The 16,368-nt window shown below is 37.3% G+C and overlaps 1 protein-coding gene and 1 long non-coding RNA gene across 2 annotated transcripts in view; one reads left to right on the forward strand and one right to left on the reverse strand.

The window, feature by feature from the left end:
• LOC143378562 (uncharacterized) overlaps nt 1-16,368 on the forward strand; it is a 397,603-nt gene that overhangs the window by 375,332 nt on the left and 5,903 nt on the right. The window lies entirely within an intron of this gene.
• The window catches only part of LOC143378497 (cholecystokinin receptor type A), a 222,906-nt gene that overhangs the window by 154,474 nt on the left and 52,064 nt on the right, over nt 1-16,368 (reverse strand). The gene's annotated exons all lie outside the window — the stretch shown is intronic.

Consider the following 16,368-nt stretch of genomic DNA (forward strand, 5'->3'; position numbering starts at 1 on the left):
AAAATTGTTTAATACATTTTTTATGTAGAGCTTCTAGAAACGAAGGGGACGCACAGACTTGGAAGTTGCCCGGAGAAGGTTCGACAGAGAAATATCTTCTTTCGCACAAGTTTCTAGAAATTTATACCAGGCATGTACAAAATAATAATATATTGTAACAAATTGCATTTAAATTGCCAGATATTTTTATACCAGTAAGACATTTTTAATTTAGAGTTTCTACGTAAAGCTTATAGAAGTGAAGGCGACGCACGGGCTTGGAGAGAAATAAAGGGGACGCACAGGCTCCGATAGAAATGAAGGGGACTCACAGGCTTGGAGGTTGTCCGTAGAAGGTTAGATAGACAGAGAAGCATCTTGTTTCGCACAAGTTTATGGAAATTTGTCAAATAAGGTAAATCGATAAAATTTTTCAAATTAGCGTAGCATTAAGAATTAAAAAAATTATAGCGTACTGCTTGCAATGTGGAGTAAGTCGCATTAGTGAAGAAAGTACGCTGAAAACGCATCTCCCTCGATACTTTCCAATCTTTTGTGAAAGATATTCGTAATACATTATTAATTAAAATCCACAGTAGTTCCCACGCTATTGATTAATTTTATTAGTTTCCCATTAAAAATATTTCAATTCACCAATAAACATACTAAATTAAGTTTATGCCAACATCAATAAATTGTGCGTTAAAAATATTGCATCTCTTTGTTCATTTTCGCTCAATTACCATTAGCATTTAAATTTCCTCCAACAAGACTTTCTGCCATACGCTCTCACCTCCTTCGGACACATTATGTAGTCTCTACACTTACTATAGCAAAAGTCCACTCTTTTTCTATAAGTTCTACATTAGGTTGTAACTAAAAAATGTGGCTTTTATATATTTACAGATAATCGAAGCAGCAGATGGTGCAGTGTGATCTACGTCAGAGAATAAAATTTATTGTGGCATAATATTATATTAATTAAACGATTTTATTCAGGTTTGATCCTCCGTTTGCTTCTTGTATGTTTGCTTCATATCTGAAAACTCAAATTTAAACCAATTCCACCAATCCAATTGTCTTGTAGCTTTGCAGGCGTGCATAGTTTGGATGACAATATAATATATTGTTAAAAAAAATAACCCCGAGGCGGTGAACAAATTATCGTCATCAATAAACACTACAAAATGTGTGAAATCCCCACAAAATTACCTTTTTTAAAAAAAAAGGTACAAAAAAGAGCGCCAAGTATATAATCCGCTCAAAAAGAATCTTATTTAAAAACATTGTCGTAAATTAATATAAATTTATTAATGTGCTATATTTAACTTTACAAAAGTAATGATATACAAAAATTGCGCCAATTATCACAATGGCATTTATACAAAGAAGAAAATGTAGTAAATAATATTAAGCAGATATATTTTTATACAAATAAATATTTTAATACGAATAAATATTTTATTCAAAATACTTGGCGCTGCTCTCCGAATTGGTATATATACAGGGTGTCCCACTAAGGAGTGGACAGCGCGATATCTCTTAAAGTATTGTCGATAAAAATATAAAAAAAATAGGGAATTGCATGGTTCGAGGGGGCCCATTTATTAGCGCGAACGAATTTTGTTTTCGATTATTATTTTAAAAGATACGATGGTCAAGTTCGGTTTTTCAAATGGAACTATTTTTTTTGAAGACCTGAGTTGATAGTGCGTTCCAAGACAAATGCAATAAGCTTTAATGTATACACTTTATTTCCACTGGTTTTTAAGATATTGCGCTTGCAAAATTACTGATTTTCACTGGAAGAAAACCCTCTGGAATAGGAAGGACCGGGGTCGGTCTTACTGGTGCTACGGGTGGCATTGCCTGTTGAAACTGATACCTACCTGCCAAAGGTCTACGACAGGGTTCGCAGGCCCAAAAGCTGGACAATTCTTTTCCGTCAGAAATGCTACTTAGGTAGGTACATCTGCGGTATCGAGAAACGCATCGTTACTTTTATTTCGCACTTGCTTCTACGCTCGGATGGCCGGTTCTTTTGGGAGGGATGCAAGTTGGATTGGTTCTGATACAATCTGCTCCCTATGGTTGAAATTTAGTCTAGCAACTTTCACTCCTCCTAACCTAACCAATCCAACTTGCATCCCTCCCAAAAGAACCGGCCATCCGAGCGTAGAAGCAAGTGCGAAATAAAAGTAACGATGCGCTTCTCGATACCGCAGATGTACCTACCTAAGTAGCATTTCTCACGGAAAAGAATTGTCCAGCCTTTGGGCCTGCCATTTCTGGCGTAGACCTTTGGCAGGTAAGTATCCATTTCAACAGGCAGTGCCACCCGTGGCGCCAGTAAGACCACCCCCGGTTTTTGCCATTCCAGAGGGGTTTCTTGCAGTGAAAATCAGTAAATTTGCAAGCGCAATATCTTAAAAACCAGTGGAAATAAAGTGTATACATTAAAGCTTATTGCATTTGTCTTGGAACGCACTATCAACTCAGGTCTTCAAAAAAAATAGTTCCATTTGAAAAACCGAACTTGACCATCGTATCTTTTAAAATAATAATCGAAAACAAAATTCGTTCGCGCTAATAAATGGGCCCCCTCGAACCATGCAATTCCCTATTTTTTTTATATTTTTATCGACAATACTTTAAGAGATATCGCGCTGTCCACTCCTTAGTGGGACACCCTGTATAATTGGTATATAGATAGAATAAATACTGAGAATAAAAAAATCATACCACTTTCATTTTTTGAGGTCTATACAGTACATTAAGTATTACAATAATACTAAAATTAAACACATGTATAGAAAACAAAATAAAAAATATTGAAAAAAGATTTTGCGTGCAATAGTAGGGTCTAAAGGGCGAGGTTCCTTATTGAATTCTTAAACTATAAATCCTAAATCACTTTTAATAATGAGACAGAAAATGTTTAAATATGAGAGCACATGGTATCTAACGTTTTAAATTATAGAATGCACCTTGCATTTACAGGTTATATTTATGTGTATTACGCTGGACGATATCGCGAGTAGATAAATGTAAATTTCCAATGGTATGAAGTAGATATGCACAGTGGAAGTAGATATGCACAGTGGTAGTAGTATCTCCCGAAATATGTGTGGTGACCGGGCTTGTTACAGATGGAAACTCTTCATTTTGGAATTCTTTTCGTAGTTATGGGTAAAATCATGTCTGGCCTGATACAGCGTGAAACAATATTTCATGATCAAATTTCTATTCGGTACAATCCGAAATCCGATTACTCCAAATATTCAAATACTTCTAATTATTCGAATAATGATCAAATATTCGAATACTCTTAATTATTCGTATAGTGATTGAATACTCCTAATTATTCGAATAATGATGGAATATTCGAGTACTCCTAATTATTCGAATAATGATCGAATATTCGAATACTCCTAATTATTCGAATAATGATGGAATATTCGAGTACTCCTAATTATTCGAATAATGATCGAAAATTCGAATACTCCTAATTATTCGAATAATGATCGAATATTCGAATACTTCTAATTATTCGAATAATGATCGAATATTCGAATACTCCTAATTATTCGAATAATGATCGAATATTCGAGTACTCCTAATTATTCGAATAATGATCGAATATTCGAATACTCCTAATTATTCGAATAATGATTGAATACTCCTAATTATTCGAATAATGATTGAATACTCCTAATTATTCGAATAATGATCGAATAATGATCGAATAATGATCGAATAATGATCGAATATTCGAATACTCCTAATTATTCGAATAATGATCGAATATTCGAATACTCCTAATTTTTCAAATAATGATCGAATTTTCAAATACTGAAATACCTACTCCTAATTATTCGAATACTTAGATTATTCGAATAATGATCGAATATTCGATTATTCGTATACCTACTCCTAATTATTAGAATACTTAGATTATATTCGTGACAGCCCTACTAGACAGTCCCCACCGTTGTTGCTGACCTTCCGGACGGTAGAAGGAATGTAGGACCAATGTCCAGGAACGCAATTCGTACATGCATTAATTGGATTTTCTTATAAATTGGAAAGTGTCTAAATTTTTATCCCAGTTTTCTCTGAATTGATATTGTTCTTTGTCTCGTGGTTTTAACTGTATCCAATAAAATAAATGCGATAGGGTAATAGGATTCAGCTAGGGTGAAAAATCATGATAGGTGGAGAACCTGTTCCTCATTCTACTGTTTAATATTCTTCCCTGTTGTTTCCTTCGTCGCGATGGAAGATTGTTTTAGAATCTTTCATGATGCTCGTTTTTAAACAAGCTTGTTTGTAAGATGTTAGATTGGCAGTATGGTTTTCCATTAAAAATCCAAAATAAGTTATAATTTGCAAATGTATACCACCAAACACTCATTAAAATATTTCTTGCACGAATGTTTTGCACAAAGAATGAATTCATCTTCCATCACCAATTACATTATACACTTCTGATCATTGCATAACGATGATATAACAGGCACCCATTTCTGGCCTTCAGTAGCAACTGAATAAAAAAAAGGAGCGTCTGCTTGCTGATCTTTTCATAATGAGAATATTAGGTCGCGAGCCAGCGCTCCATTTATACTGAAGAAAATATGTCCTGTTCAAACCATATTGGAAGGGGTTTATATGTATACTCAGTCGCAAATTATTGATGCGTTGAAATTTTAATTTAACTTCCTACGTATTTTTAACTTGCAAGGAAAGATCCGGAAACCAGAAATTCAAAAAATTCTGAGCCTTTGTGGATATGTAAGGGATTTCCTCCTGATTACAATGCGATTTTTGTTTGCTGCCCAAATTCACTCTCAAGGGGGTGAAATTGACCCCTGAAAATTCGGTTATTTTCCGATTTCGTGTTATAACTCGCGAACTGTAAGAACTGTAAGTTACCAAATGATAGGCCTAATTAAAAGAGGTAACTTTTGTCTTGAAACCTTTTTTCTATCTCTTACAGTTCGCGAGTTATAACACAAAATTGGAAAATAGCCGAATTTTCAGGAGTTAATTTCACCCGCTTAGAGTGAATTTGGGCAGCAAACAAAAATTCCGTTGTAATCAGGAGGAGATCCCCTGCATATTCACAAAGTTTCAGATTTTTTTCAATTTTCCATTTCGGGATCTTCCCTTGTTAAACATCTAAAGTTCAAATATTAAATTTGCTTTCATCTCACTATACCAAAAGTCAGCAGGTCTTAAGGGGACTAGGCAGTCAGAAACTTGATTTTTTTTTATATATTTTTCGTAAAATACAACCCTTACCGAGTAAAATGCCGTTTGGTTTATGTTAAAATACGCAAAATTAAGGATTCTACGGTCGAAAAGGTCGAGCGCGTCATAAACCGTTTCAGCGCGCACGCAGGTAGACTAATTACTCTTTCGAAACTTTAAACGCGTTTTTCTCGGAATCATATCTCCTCTTCGTTTTACAGTGATTGCGAAAAAAAACGGAGGTACAAGTCAATTTGAAAAAATTCAGCGTATGTGAAACATGTCTAATTACAACCTGAACCTACGCGTAAGTCTGCAAAAACTTCTGTTTTGACAAAAAAAAAAAAAATAAAATGTCTCTTTTCCCTGGCGAAAAAATCAAGTTTCTTTAAAATTTGCCATTTTACAGCCGCCATTTTTCTAATTTTATTTTTTTTTATTTTTCAATAGGTTCAGGGCAGAATGGGGGCAAAGTTTCAATTTCAGAGAATATTTCACAATTCAATTTCTTACGGCCAGAATCACTGCAAAATTGCAGCGACTCCAGAAAAAAACACGTATATATCAGGCAACTGTAGCGCTGTCATACATGTGTATATTATTCAAATAATTATTTTTTTTACTGTTTATAGTATTAACAAACTTTACCCAAACGTACTAGTCACAATTTGTATTCATCTCCTCGTAATTAATTCGCAAAAAATACTTGATTTTCGAGCGATCTGACTGCCTAGGTAGTCCGTAAAAAGTCGAGATTTTCATAAAAAAATTAAGGGGTCACCGGATTTTTTTATGAAACTCTCGAATTTTTACGGACCATATCAGAGGTTTGCGCCGAAATGACACATGTTCTACGTATCCTGTAATTTTTTCCAATTCGATTTGAACCTCAATTCGCTCGCTATCGGGAAAAAATGAAGAGAAAAAAATATTCGAGAAAAACGCATTTAAAGTTTCTGGGCAAAGGCGACGCTATGGGTTGCCGCTTGACGTTTTGAGCTGCCAAATCTACAATTTTGCAAATTTTACTATAAACCAAGCGGCATTTTATTGAGAAAAGATAGTACTTTCGGAAAATGTAATAAAAAAATCGATTTTTCGACTGCCTAGTCCCCTTAATACGGAAAAGGTGGGATAGTTTTTCAGCGGTGATACATGATCACATCAGCTTTTTAATTAATACATTGGCAATTTGTGCCTGCTGTCTGATTGCTGTCACGTTATCGTGGTAACGTTTGCATTATAGCAACACTTCACGTTGCAGTTTTCTGTTGGGAGCATAGAATAATGTTGTTAGAAGCTTCGATCTGATTTGCAGCCAAAAAGTAAATACTTCGGTCTGCTTGTTCTTCCTGCTTTTCGAGTAAATGTGTCATTTTCAAAGATTTGAAATATATTAAGTAAAAACAGCAAATTCTGGTTTGTTAATGCTATTTATTAATTGAACTAAATATTTAAAGTAAGTTTAATTTTTCAGCTTATTCAAATCGAGTGCATTTTTTTTTTTTTATCGAGTGCACTTGACCAGTGTGTGAGTGCGAGGCGGGATACTTGAACAGCTGAAAAAGCCCCCAAAAAAACATAGAACAGCTAATGAAACTGAAAAATATGACAAAGAAAGTAAAAAGTTAAATCTTTTCTTCATCATCATCATCTTCTTAATCAGATGATATTTAAGTGAAAATGTCTTTTAAGAATGCATTTATGTTGTTTTCTGTCATAGAGTTTAATTCCTCGGTTTTATTTTTTCAGTAATTCTTTCAAGTTTGTTATAGTTTACTTTCTTTTTACGGTATTCCCTTTATTTAGATGTTATTGACGGAGAGAATAAATATTCTTCAGAAATTTAATGTGTTATTTACTCTTAAAGTTCACTGATCAAGTCTCCCCTTCAGTGGGGGATACTTTTGCATGACATCACTGCCAGAAAATGTTGAAATTCAGTCATTAAAATTAGTTTTCAGCTCTCAAATTTGTACAAGTATATTGAAAATATTCTAAGAAGCACGACTTACATAATTAAATACAAACATAGCAAAGGATTATAATTATTTTAATAAACAAACAAAACTGAGATCGACTATCCCACCTTTTCTCTAAGCATATTTCAGATCACAATGCTAATCTTTGCCTAGAAAGGCTTTTTGACAAATTCCAGAATAGCACAATTCACATCAAAGTGAACAAAATAATCTACATAATATCCCCAAAAAAAAACAAAAATCTGTACAGAATCCACCCAAGGTTAGAATCATTTATCAACGTTCATAAACAATCACATCGTACACATAATAAATATTTTCTAAATTCAAAATTAACACTTTCAACCATTACTGTAATGTTCCCAATTCAAGCAAATTTTAATATCTTATATTATATTTCCGCGAAAAAATTACATTTTGTGAGTTTAACGAAGAAACTGCTACGTCTCTTAATTCACAGAGTAACTTCAAACTTTTGACCGATAGTGTATATACACAGCTACGTTTCCAAAGCAAACGATTGTCATTATTTTAATAAAAAAAACGAAACTGAGATCAACTATCCCACCTTTCCCCTACGTATTTTTTGACAAATTCTCATCGCTCCTTTCAATAACAGTACTCATGTATGACCATCTGGCGAGCTGACTGTAAAGGTGCCTTCGAAGCACTCTTCGTATTACTTTCCTGGAAACAGCTTTTTCAGAGAGGCATTCACGCATTGCATTCAGATTACAAGCACTAATTTTAAGATTTTCCTTTATTTTTAATAGCATAAAATGTCGTTTTCCGATGCATTAAATAACTTTTTCTTACCAGGGCTACATTCGTTTTCAGTAGATAGTTTCTATCGTCTGTGATTTTCATGATCTTTATTACACTGTTAAAAGTACTTTCTGTCGTTTTTCGAATTTATATGCGTGATATGCTATTTTTGCAGTAGGAAATTATATTTCTGATTTTTACAATAGCTCCGTTACTTTTGTTAAGGGGTCATGCTCAGTCAGGAGGCCGAAAAAAGGACGGTCTTTGGAAATTTTTTACTCAAAAGCTATAACACATTTCTCAAAAAAACTTTTTTCCTTTTAAGGATTGCATCTAGTACCGTGCATCGTAATTTTTTCATTTAAAAATATTTATCGATAACTAAGTTATTGTCTATCACGTGAAGGTTCTCTAAAAAAAAGGCTTTTGCGGTGACCACTGCTGCTCGAAAGTCGATCATCTAAAATAAAAAATTCAAAAGAATTTACTCATTGTATTATATTATTTAGTATTTGAACGAAGGATTTTTTTATCCGATGCTTAATTTTCTTTTAATTCACGAAAATCAGGCACGATTTATGATAAAAATTGAAACTTTTACTTTAAACATCAGCCATTTTTTCCCAAATCAATGTTTCGAAAAATCCTTCGTTCAAATACTAGATAATATAATATAATAAGTATATTCTTTTGAATTTTTTATTTTAGATAATCGACTTTCGAGCAGCAGTGGTCACCGCAGAAGCCTTTTTTCAGAGAACCTTCGAGTGATGAACAATAACTTAGTTATTAATAAATATTTTTAAATAAAAAAAATTACGATGCACGGTACTAGATGCAATCCTTAGTAGGAAACAAGATTTTTTGAGAAATGTGTTATAGCTTTCGAGTAAAAAATTTCCAAAGACCACCCTTTTTTCGACCTCCTGACTGAGCATGACTTAATCACAATAATATGCAGTGCACTTTATATTATTTTTAATACAAAGATCTGCAATAGGTGCAGTCAGCATTCAACTGGGTATTATATATGCAATACGAAGATTTGGTAGAAGTAAAAAAACCCGTTAAATTACTAACTTTGTTTCGTGTCACAAAATATACAAAAATACGAAATAACACTTTCGAAATTTCACATCTGTGCTTCGTTCACACGTACAGATTACCTCCATGTACGGCATTTTATATACGTCTACTGCACAATGTGCTTTCGAGTTAAAAAAATATAATAATCGTAGAAATTATAATTCAGCAATATAGGTGAGAAAAATTGTGATATATTTGAATTGCAGATTTTTCATGCATACAGCTGAAATGTTAAAATTTTGTTTATAGAATTTTATTTATAAGGGTGAAATTTCAGGTATTGGCTAGTACCTATTTATAGATAGATAAGTTTATGTTCCTATCGGTTTCTTTTCTCTTTGTGCTTCTCTTCATTTCTACTTCATCTGTCATAATATATTAGATAGGACTCATGGTATGCAGCACTGGTACAATAAAGACCTATCATTATTATTATTATACAGATCTTACACTGCAAGGAGAAAGGTTAATTCTTTGTACAAGTAGATCGAAAATAATTGCACTCGTTATACCTAATTACCGTTAGGTATATATTTTACATTTCATCATTAAAAGAAGATCCAATTCTTCAAGGTGTAAAATCTTCGCGATGATTAATAATACTGGTAATATTAAGATCAATGAAAGAGCTAAGTTTGGTCATACAAAATAATAAATAAATTAACTGTTATAACATAAATGAAATATATAACCATATGTCTACTCCTCTACTTCACATTGCATTCGCAGAATATAATGAATAAATTAGTAAAAGGCATAAAAGAAACTAATTAGTGAAAAACTTTGTCGTATGATGAATGGACTTAAGATGTATCACAAGAAAAGATATTAGAAGCGAAGAGCCATTTCGCTGGCGCTTCAACGTTTTTAACGAATTTCACGGCTCGATAATACGATCTCGGAGACATCTCTCACCAGAGGAGATTAAATTCTGTTTCTTATTCCGCGATTTTATCATGTAAGAAATATGGTACAATTTAATGCTTCTCTGAAGGGGTTTTAACTGCTGACTCCTTTACCGGTTGCGATCCTGCATTTTGTGGCGTAAAGCCAGATTTAATCCTGATGACGGTAAGCTTTGTAAACGCGGCGTTTGTACCATACTGTGGATGCCGTTTAAACCACAACTATGTATGCATAATGGAAACGTGTGCCACACAACAACATAATAGTATTTCTACGCGTGGTTGTGAAAAGTATGTTTCAGTCGAGCATGTGGCAAAAACGAGATGTTCTTCTTCCACTTTTTCGCAGCCTTTGGAAACCTGCATTTATATCTGTGGCACTAGAATGAATATCGAATTGTAAGAAGCTTACAGGTGTTCCTTACTCTTGTTGTATATCCATTTTCAATTGGCTGTATCGCAACTATGCCAGCTTCTCCGATTATAGCATTAGGTCTTAAGCCTCATTTCCATATGTCCAATTTGCAGAGTAAACCACTAGGGACATGAAATATTTATAATGTGTAAAGTTTCCAAGTTTTAAAAATAGGCTCCTACGTGATTTACTGTAACACTTAAAAAGATTTGCTTCTCACGCTTCATTCCTTTCAAACAGCTATCGTATCTAATTGTAAATATTAGAAATGTGTTCTGTATCACGAATTGGAAACGCAGCTACGCATGAAATCGGCATCATTGCATAACACTAGAACAGGCATGCTGAGTCGGGACCACAAGACCTCTTTATGCTCTGCAACCCGGGTCCGCACCGAGCGTGGAACGATTACGTTGATAACCAGAGCATGCGGTGGGGGAATTTCAACAGTGTGCATCAGAGGTGCATAAAGAACCACTTGGACCGATTTGCGATTCTGGACCCGGGTCAGAGCCGAGCGTGGAGCAGTTATAGTGCCTATCCGAGATATAGTGACTTAGGTGCGAAATCCCTCAGCCGGGGTCCTACCCGACACCCTACTGGGTACTGGCTGCTAAACGTACTCCCCTACAACCTCTTGCAGGACTGTATTTACAGAAGACCTGACAAAACTGGGGCCCTAACAGAAAATAAAACAGAAACTGAAAACGGTTTAACATTATTAAAAATTTTAATAGCCAGTAGCAAAGCTTAATTGGTGTCTTTTAATAATGATAAAGCGTATCTTCAATTTCTGTTTTATTTTCTGTTAGGGCCCCGGTTTTGTCCTGGTCTTCTCTAAATACAGTCCTGCAAGAGGTAGTAGGAGGGCATGCTTAGCGGCCAGTAACCAGCAGGGTGTCGGGTAAGACCCCGCTGAGGGACTTCACACATAAGTCACTGTAGCTCGGATAGGCACTATACATTGCTAACCATAGCATGGGCTGCGGGAGAATTGCAAGACTGTGCGTGCCTCCATACTGGCTCGTACCAGGAGTCTACAGGGTGTCCCACTAAGGAATGGACAGCGCGATATCTCTTAAAGTATTGTCGATAAAAATATAAAAAAAATAGGGAATTGCATGGTTCGAGGGGGCCCATTTATTAGCGCGAACGAATTTTGTTTTCGATTATTATTTTAAAAGATACGATGGTCAAGTTCGGTTTTTCAAATGGAACTATTTTTTTTGAAGACCTGAGTTGATAGTGCGTTCCAAGACAAATTCAATAAGCTTTAATGTATACACTTTATTTCCACTGGTTTTTAAGATATTGCGCTTGCAAAATTACTGATTTTCACTGGAAGAAAACCCTCTGGAATGGCAAAAACCGGGGGCGGTCTTACTGGCGCCACGGGTGACACTGCCTGTTGAAATGGATACTTACCTGCCAAAGGTCTACGCCAGAAATGGCAGGCCCAAAGGCTGGACAATTCTTTTCCGTCAGAAATGCTACTTAGGTAGGTACATCTGCGGTGTCGAGAAGCGCATCGTTACTTTTATTTCGCACTTGCTTCTACGCTCGGATGGCCGGTTCTTTTGGGAGGGATGCAAGTTGGATTGGTTCTGATACAATCTGCTCCCTATGGTTGAAATTTAGTCTAGCAACTTTCACTCCTCCTAACCTAACCAATCCAACTTGCATCCCTCCCAAAAGAACCGGCCATCCGAGCGTAGAAGCAAGTGCGAAATAAAAGTAACGATGCGCTTCTCGATACCGCAGATGTACCTACCTAAGTAGCATTTCCGACGGAAAAGAATTGTCCAGCCTTTGGGCCTGCCATTTCTGGCGTAGACCTTTGACAGGTAAGTATCCATTTCAACAGGCAGTGCCACCCGTGGCGCCAGTAAGACCGCCCCCGGTTTTTGCCATTCCAGAGGGGTTTCTTGCAGTGAAAATCAGTAAATTTGCAAGCGCAATATCTTAAAAACCAGTGGAAATAAAGTGTATACATTAAAGCTTATTGAATTTGTCTTGGAACGCACTATCAACTCAGGTCTTCAAAAAAAATAGTTCCATTTGAAAAACCGAACTTGACCATCGTATCTTTTAAAATAATAATCGAAAACAAAATTCGTTCGCGCTAATAAATGGGCCCCCTCGAACCATGCAATTCTCTATTTTTTTTATATTTTTATCGACAATACTTTAAGAGATATCGCGCTGTCCACTCCTTAGTGGGACACCCTGTATATAGCTGGGCCTCACGCGTATGGGCGCACACACACGCTCTTGCAGTTCTCCCAAAACCCATGCAACGGTTAGCAAGGTAACAGTTCCGCGCTCGGCTGTTGTCCGGGTCCCAGAACTTTAGGAGTTGTTTACACCCTAAAGGGCAGGCCTGCTGTACGTTGTTACAGGCTTGCAGTTGCCCCCACCCTTTGCTGTGGTTATAGTCTGATTTTCGAGAGTTGAGACCTGAGGCGGGTCCCTCGGACGGAGCGTGGTTATGGAGGAACCAATGGTACGCTATGGATGCCTCTACGAGCTATAGTGACTTAGGTGTGAGGTCACTCAGCGGGGTCTTAACCGATATCCTGCTGGGTATGGGGCGCTAAATGTGGCCTCCTACTACCTCTTGCAGGACTGTGTTTAGGGAAGACCAGGACAAAACCGGGGCCCTAAAGATTAAGTATTACAATTTCGATTTTAATAAAATAAAAAAGAAATTGAAGAAATTGATTATCATTATTAAAAGACACCATGTAAGCTTTGCTACTGGCTATTAAAAATTGTCTCATTGTCAGCACATTTTAAATACAAATTCATTGTAGTAAGGTATATGTACTGCATTATAGTCTGATTTTCCAGAGTTGAGACTTGGGGCGAGTCCCTCGGACGGAGCGTGGTTAAGGAGGAACCAATGGTACGCTATGGATTGCTATGTTCCTCCTTAACCACGCCCCGTCCGAGGGGCCCGCCTCAGGTCTCAAATCTCGAAAATCAGACTATAGAACAGTTGTAATATAAATTATTTTATATTAACAATTTATTTTAAATTAAAATCACTGCATGTCTTGAGGTAATGTTGGAGACTTTACCCTTTAGGACCCCAGTTTTGTCCTGGTCTTCCGTAAACACAGTCCTGCGAGAGATAGTAGGGGGCACTTTTGGCGGCCCGTACCCAACAGGGGACCCCACTGAGTGACCTCACACCTAAGTCACTATAGCTCGTAGAGGCACTATACCATTGGTTCCTCCTTAACCCACCTCAGGTCTCAACTCTCGAAAATCAGACTATAGCAACGGAGAACGGCAAGTGTGTACGTGTAGCATTACCAGAAATAGGGCCTCATATGACGTAGCAGGGAATAGCTATTGGAAGTTGGAACTCAATGACGTAGTAGGGAGTAGTAAAAGGGGAATTCTCGCATGGTATGCACAAGTCGTATTGCCCTGAGCGTGAAGGCAAATGTCGAGGCGAATATTTGTAGAAGCCATCGGTCTTACACAACCCTTTCTCAGACAGGGTTACGAAGATTATAAAGAGAAGTTGATGCGGTCGGGACGTCCGTCTTGTAAAGGAGAGTAGTGTTGCGAGCACCGGGTATGGGTTGTCTCTACCCACAGCAGCTGGTTATCGACGGGCTGTCAATCTTATTCTGAACGTCATAATGAGCCGACGTATTGTATCCCCTTCTTTTGTAATTAATCTGTATTGTTTACGTAGATTGTGAATACATTGATCTACACCCCCGAGCTGAGGGGTCTCTGCGGAATCGGAACAACTGAATTCCAACTTCGAATAGCTGTTCCACCTCTACTACCCCCTACTACGTTATATACAGGGTGTCCCACTAAGGAGTGGACAGCGCGATATTTCTTAAAGTATTGTCGATAAAAATATAAAAAAAATAGGGAATTGCATGGTTCGAGGGGGCCCATTTATTAGCGCGAACGAATTTTGTTTTCGATTATTATTTTAAAAGATACGATGGTCAAGTTCGGTTTTTCAAATGGAACTATTTTTTTTGAAGACCTGAGTTGATAGTGCGTTCCAAGACAAATTCAATAAGCTTTAATGTATACACTTTATTTCCACTGGTTTTTAAGATATTGCGCTTGCAAATTTACTGATTTTCACTGCAAGAAACCCCTCTGGAATGGCAAAAACCGGGGGCGGTCTTACTGGCGTCACGGGTGGCACTGCCTGTTGAAATGGATACTTACCTGCCAAAGGTCTACGCCAGACATGGCAGGCCCAAAGGCTGGACAATTCTTTTCCGTCAGAAATGCTACTTAGGTAGGTACATCTGCGGTATCGAGAAGCGCATCGTTACTTTTATTTCGCACTTGCTTCTACGCTCGGGTGGCCGGTTCTTTTGTGAGGGATGCAAATCCGATTGGTTCTGATACAATCTGCTCCCTATGGTTGAAATTTAGTCTAGCAACTTTCACTCCTCCTAACCTAACCAATCCAACTTGCATCCCTCCCAAAAGAACCGGCCATCCGAGCGTAGAAGCAAGTGCGAAATAAAAGTAACGATGCGCTTCTCGATACCGCAGATGTACCTACCTAAGTAGCATTTCTGACGGAAAAGAATTGTCCAGCCTTTGGGCCTGCCATTTCTGGCGTAGACCTTTGGTAGGTAAGTATCCATTTCAACAGGCAGTGCCACCCGTGGCGCCAGTAAGACCGCCCCCGGTTTTTGCCATTCCAGAGGGGTTTCTTGCAGTGAAAATCAGTAAATTTGCAAGCGCAATATCTTAAAAACCAGTGGAAATAAAGTGTATACATTAAAGCTTATTGAATTTGTCTTGGAACGCACTATCAACTCAGGTCTTCAAAAAAAATAGTTCCATTTGAAAAACCGAACTTGACCATCGTATCTTTTAAAATAATAATCGAAAACAAAATTCGTTCGCGCTAATAAATGGGCCCCCTCGAACCATGCAATTCCCTATTTTTTTTATATTTTTATCGACAATACTTTAAGAGATATCGCGCTGTCCACTCCTTAGTGGGACACCCTGTATAATAGCAGTCTTTTACAGATGTTTACGTGTTTTTTGTCGCGGTACCTAGGTCCACCTCTCGGTTTTTAACGCACTGAGAAATGCGGGGGTCTCAAAGAGCTTAATAGTTACAACACCTATCAGCAACTCTACGTACTGTATGGTTTAAGTTGAAATAATACTCGAAGGAGAATCTTACTCGATCTCGCAAGCCTCTTTCGTCTACGCGTACTAGACTGGAAATGAGCCCCCGAGCATTGATTCGTGGCCCTTTTTATATCGTGAAATTCGGCTAAAAAGTAGCGGGGATATGAATACCTTCATTGAATATTAGGTTTTCCGGGAAAACTCGGTTGCATCCCACCACTGCAGGAAACTGTGACCCCCGCGTGGGTCACGCGCATTCCGGACACCCGAAAGGGTTTAAGAGTTCAAAGATAGGGCTGCGTACGTAACAACTTATTACACTGTCCACCAAAACTTAACGACGCTCCTATATAAAAGCGATGAGAGAATGGTGTCTTCTATGCGGAAGAACTAACGAGGCACTACTTTGAAAGCAGCCTAGCAACAACCTCGATAAATTGAGAGTAAGCTTCCTGAACCGAACATTAAAGTTATCGGTTGAAGTCGCTCCGTAGAATTTTCGCGCAATCAATTCAATTGGAATGTCGATAACAAACTAATGAATTGGAATTTAACGAAACGCTATGAAATCACTGAGTCTGCTTCTGCGTAGGCGACGAGTGCGCAATTTTCCTCAGAACAGTTCGCGATGGGGCTTGTTTTCCATTGTATCAGAAGAACCGAGTTGCTCATTGTGTATTGTTTTCAAGCTACCGAGTTCTTGAAATGATTGTAAGCAGTTCTGCGCAGGAATAAGCGTAGTCGTAACTGTCCAATTAGTTATCCCGATGTTGTTCCTATTTGCAGAATTCTCTTAACGAAATTGATCTTCGGAACTGTTTGCCATGATTCCAGGGCAAACGGC

This window comes from Andrena cerasifolii, chromosome 2 (assembly GCF_050908995.1).
Source record: "Andrena cerasifolii isolate SP2316 chromosome 2, iyAndCera1_principal, whole genome shotgun sequence".
Taxonomy (NCBI): Eukaryota; Metazoa; Arthropoda; class Insecta; order Hymenoptera; family Andrenidae; genus Andrena; species Andrena cerasifolii.